Here is a 5,000-nt window from a genome sequence, read left to right as displayed (position 1 = left end):
AAATTAAGCCGCAGGCTCCACTCCTGGTGGTGCCCTTCCGTCAATTCCTTTAAGTTTCAGCTTTGCAACCATACTTCCCCCGGAACCCAAAAGCTTTGGTTTCCCGGAGGCTGCCCGCCGAGTCATCGGAGGAACTGCGGCGGATCGCTGGCTGGCATCGTTTATGGTTAGAACTAGGGCGGTATCTGATCGCCTTCGAACCTCTAACTTTCGTTCTTGATTAATGAAAACATACTTGGCAAATGCTTTCGCTTCTGTTCGTCTTGCGACGATCCAAGAATTTCACCTCTAACGTCGCAATACGAATGCCCCCGCCTGTCCCTATTAATCATTACCTCGGGTTCCGAAAACAACAAAATAGAACCGAGGTCCTATTCCATTATTCCTGCACACAGTATTCAGGCGGGCTTGCCTGCTTTAAGCACTCTAATTTGTTCAAAGTAAACGTGCCGGCCCACCGAGACACTCACTCAAGAGCACCCTGGTAGGATTGCAACGGGGTCCCGCCTCGGGACGCACGAGCACGCACGAGGCGCGTCGCACGCCTTCAGCTCGCCCCACCGGCAGGACGTCCCACGATACATGCCAGTTAAACACCGACGGGCGGTGAACCAACAGCGTGGGACACAAATCCAACTACGAGCTTTTTAACCGCAACAACTTTAATATACGCTATTGGAGCTGGAATTACCGCGGCTGCTGGCACCAGACTTGCCCTCCAATAGATACTCGTTAAAGGATTTAAAGTGTACTCATTCCGATTACGGGGCCTCGGATGAGTCCCGTATCGTTATTTTTCGTCACTACCTCCCCGTGCCGGGAGTGGGTAATTTGCGCGCCTGCTGCCTTCCTTGGATGTGGTAGCCGTTTCTCAGGCTCCCTCTCCGGAATCGAACCCTGATTCCCCGTTACCCGTTTCAACCATGGTAGGCGCAGAACTACCATCGACAGTTGATAAGGCAGGACATTTGAAAGATGCGTCGCCTGTACGAGGACCGTGCGATCAGCCCAAAGTTATTCAGAGTCACCAAGGCAAACGGACCGGACGAGCCGACCGATTGTTTTGATCTAATAAAAGCGTCCCTTCCATCTCTGGTCGGGGACTCTGTTTGCATGTATTAGCTCTAGAATTACCACAGTTATCCAAGTAACGTGGGTACGATCTAAGGAACCATAACTGATTTAATGAGCCATTCGCGGGTTTCACCTTAATGCGGCTTTGTACTGAGGACATGCATGGCTTAATCTTTGAGACAAGCATATGACTACTGGCAGGATCAACCAGGGAGCTGCGTCAACTAGAGCTGAGCAGCCCGGCCGCCGGGAGTGTGTTCCCGGGGGCCCGCGCGAACACGCAAGCGTCCGCTCAATTATTCTGCAAACAGGAGGAGGCTGAGCTCCCCTGCACAATACACCTCGAAACCCTCTCAGGTCCCGGCGGCGCGCAGCGCCGTCCTAAGTACTTGGTCGGGTTCGAGAGAGGCGCAATCGCCCGGAGTTTGGCGAGTAGACGCTTTAGGTGCGACCACCCGTGCTCCCAACTGAGCTTGCCGCTGCCGACAGAGGCCCGGGAGCGTGCTGTCGTGGCATTGCCGGCGGGAGACAACACCGCCACCTACGGTGGCCGGCAGCTCCAACGCCAGCGCCACAGAAGGACAAAAGCCCCACTTGGGTGCCGAAGCGAACTCTCCCAGCACAGCGCACGCGCCAACACGTCCGCACAGCTGCGATACAAACCACCTGCGAGAACCGCAGAGGCGACCGAGCAGCAGACGGCGTCGCGGCGCCGAGCGCCGGGCGGCGGCGCATCTCAGCGCACACAGTCCTCAATCGGACCAGCACACTGCAGATGTCCACCGCGCTTCGCACCGGGCCCGCGAGGACCTACTTTGGCCGCACGGCGCCGCGTGCAGGGTGCGCCGGCGCGCAGCTGCGCCGCTGCCGCCTCCGTCGGCCGCGCGCCTGCCACTGGCCGCCCCCACCAGCCGGCTGTAGCGCGTGCGCCCACGCACCGCGCGGCCAGCACGCCGGAGGCCCCCCCTCACCGGCCGGGGACGGTCCCACCCAGCCACCGCCGCGTATCGCTTCACACCCACAATGCCATTCACGTTCGTGGGCATGGTGGGTATCGCTGAAACAACCGGTTGGTAGCTCAACCGATCGTCGCCATCACTGATTCACCTCTAGCGAGAACAACCGCACCACAACCGTTTACCAGTTGTTCATTTGCGTAACGTCACCAGCAAACGTAGACGTCCATCGCCATTTGCAAATTCAACGATTGTTGCATGCCTGTGTCAGGTGTCACGACACACTATGTCTGCCCACATACACGCAACAACATGTGCACGCTTCGCGAACACGTGGAAGGTGGCCCCCGTACGTATGCGATGTCCATTGCGCGAACGACTGTCAACCGGCCTCTGTCGCATGTCGCAGATGTGGAACGCAGTGCACCATGCTATCACGGTGTGTGAGAAGAGACGACTACGTCTGACAACACGCGCCACTACATCAACAGACGGCTCATGCTGATCGCCATCCACGGGCATACCATACTGCAATCCAGCTCTTATAGGGAGACGACACGTAGCTGAGTGCACAATATTTGGACCGTATGGTTCGCCGTTGTTGGCGCAGTCGTGGTACGGTCACACATGTACCACGATGTATCATTCAGTACATGAGGACCAATGTGCAGTACAGTGTGTGATTTGGACGTACAACATCAGCGACAGTTGACACACGCCGTACCACAACGTAGGCTGTGCTTCGCCATGCAAATGCCAATGAACAACTGCGAAGGGCATTGAGCATGTACGTCCTGCTGCCATCCGCATTACAGTGTATAGCTGCAAGGTGTTTAACATGAAGCGATACTCTGGGGACCAGGCAGTGCGAGTAGCAAACTATATTGCGGGGGTTGCAGTTAGGCAACACCACACTAATTTAACGCGTCCGTATGACAATTACAGAGCAGGTTAAGGCCCAACGTGTGTTGGGTTAAGGCCCAACGTGTGTTGGGTTAAGGGCCCAACGTGTGTTGGGTTAAGGCCCAACGTGTGTTGGGTTAAGGCCCAAAGTGTGTTGGGGTTAAGGCCCAAAGTGTGTTGGGTTAAGGCCCAACGTGTGTTGGGTTTAAGGCCCAACGTGTGTTGGGTTAAGGCCCAACGTGTGTTGGGTTAAGGCCCAACGTGTGTTGGGTTAAGCCCAACGTGTGTTGGGTTAAGGCCCAACGTGTGTTGGGTTAAGGCCCCAACGTGTGTTGGGTTAAGGCCCAACGTGTGTTGGGTTAAGGCCCAACGTGTGTTGGGTTAAGGCCCAACGTGTGTTGGGTTAAGGCCCAACGTGTGTTGGGTTAAGGCCCAACGTGTGTTGGGTTAAGGCCCAACGTGTGTTGGGTTAAGGCCCAACGTGTGTTGGGTTAAGGCCCAACGTGTGTTGGGTTAAGGCGCAACGTGTGTTGGGTTAAGGCGCAACGTGGGTTACGTTAAGGCGCAACGTGGGTTACGTTAAGGCGCAACGTGGGTTACGTTAAGGCGCAACGTGGGTTTACGTTAAGGCGCAACGTGGGTTACGTTAAGGCGCAACGTGGGTTACGTTAAGGCGCAACGTGGGTTACGTTAAGGCCCAATATAGGTTAGGTTAAGGCCCAATATAGGTTAGGTTAAGGCCCAATATAGGTTAGGTTAAGGCCCAATATAGGTTAGGTTAAGGCCCAATATAGGTTAGGTTAAGGTACAATATAGGTTAGGTTAAGGTACAATATAGGTTAGGTTAAGGTACAATATAGGTTAGGTTAAGGTACAATATGGGTTAGGTTAAGGTACAATATGGGTTAGGTTAAGGCGCAATATGGGTTAGGTTAAGGCGCAATATGGGTTAGGTTAAGGCGCAATATGGGTTAGGTTAAGGCGCAATATGGGTTAGGTTAAGGCGCAATATGGGTTAGGTTAAGGCGCAATATGGGTTAGGTTAAGGCGCAATATGGGTTAGGTTAAGGTACAATATAGGTTAGGTTAAGGTACAATATAGGTTAGGTTAAGGTACAATATAGGTTAGGTTAAGGTACAATATGGGTTAGGTTAAGGTACAATATAGGTTAGGTTAAGGCACAATATGGGTTAGGTTAAGGCGCAATATGGGTTAGGGTAAGGCGCAATATGGGTTAGGTTAAGGCGCAATATGGGTTAGGTTAAGGCGCAACGTGGGTTACGTTAAGGCGCAACGTGGGTTACGTTAAGGCGCAACGTGGGTTACGTTAAGGCGCAACGTGGGTTACGTTAAGGCGCAACGTGGGTTACGTTAAGGCGCAACGTGGGTTACGTTAAGGCCCAATATAGGTTAGGTTAAGGCCCAATATAGGTTAGGTTAAGGCCCAATATAGGTTAGGTTAAGGCCCAATATAGGTTAGGTTAAGGCCCAATATAGGTTAGGTTAAGGTACAATATAGGTTAGGTTAAGGTACAATATAGGTTAGGTTAAGGTACAATATGGGTTAGGTTAAGGCGCAATATGGGTTAGGTTAAGGCGCAATATGGGTTAGGTTAAGGCGCAATATGGGTTAGGTTAAGGCGCAACGTGGGTTACGTTAAGGCGCAACGTGGGTTACGTTAAGGCGCAACGTGGGTTACGTTAAGGCGCAACGTGGGTTACGTTAAGGCGCAACGTGGGTTACGTTAAGGCCCAATATAGGTTAGGTTAAGGCCCAATATAGGTTAGGTTAAGGCCCAATATAGATTAGGTTAAGGCCCAATATAGGTTAGGTTAAGGTACAATATGGGTTAGGTTAAGGTACAATATGGGTTAGGTTAAGGTACAATATAGGTTAGGTTAAGGCGCAACGTGGGTTACGTTAAGGCCCAATATAGGTTAGGTTAAGGCCCAATATAGGTTAGGTTAAGGCCCAATATAGGTTAGGTTAAGGCCCAATATAGGTTAGGTTAAGGCCCAATATAGGTTAGGTTAAGGTACAATATAGGTTAGGTTAAGGTACAATA

General features: G+C 52.3%; 1 non-coding gene across 1 annotated transcript in view; it reads right to left on the bottom strand.

Annotated features, from left to right (window-relative positions):
- LOC124563401 overlaps positions 1-1,288 on the bottom strand; it is a 1,912-nt gene extending 624 nt beyond the window's left edge. Inside the window, exon 1 of the ribosomal RNA XR_006970151.1 lies at positions 1-1,288. This exon is cut by the window's left edge and continues 624 nt beyond it. This is a non-coding gene — a ribosomal RNA (small subunit ribosomal RNA).
- Between the last annotated feature and the right edge of the window lie 3,712 nt (positions 1,289-5,000).

Source organism: Schistocerca americana, unplaced genomic scaffold (assembly GCF_021461395.2).
Source record: "Schistocerca americana isolate TAMUIC-IGC-003095 unplaced genomic scaffold, iqSchAmer2.1 HiC_scaffold_1202, whole genome shotgun sequence".
In the NCBI taxonomy this organism is placed as follows: domain Eukaryota; kingdom Metazoa; phylum Arthropoda; class Insecta; order Orthoptera; family Acrididae; genus Schistocerca; species Schistocerca americana.
Note: the sequence above shows the minus strand (reverse complement) of the source record. Positions and strands in the feature narration are given on the sequence as shown.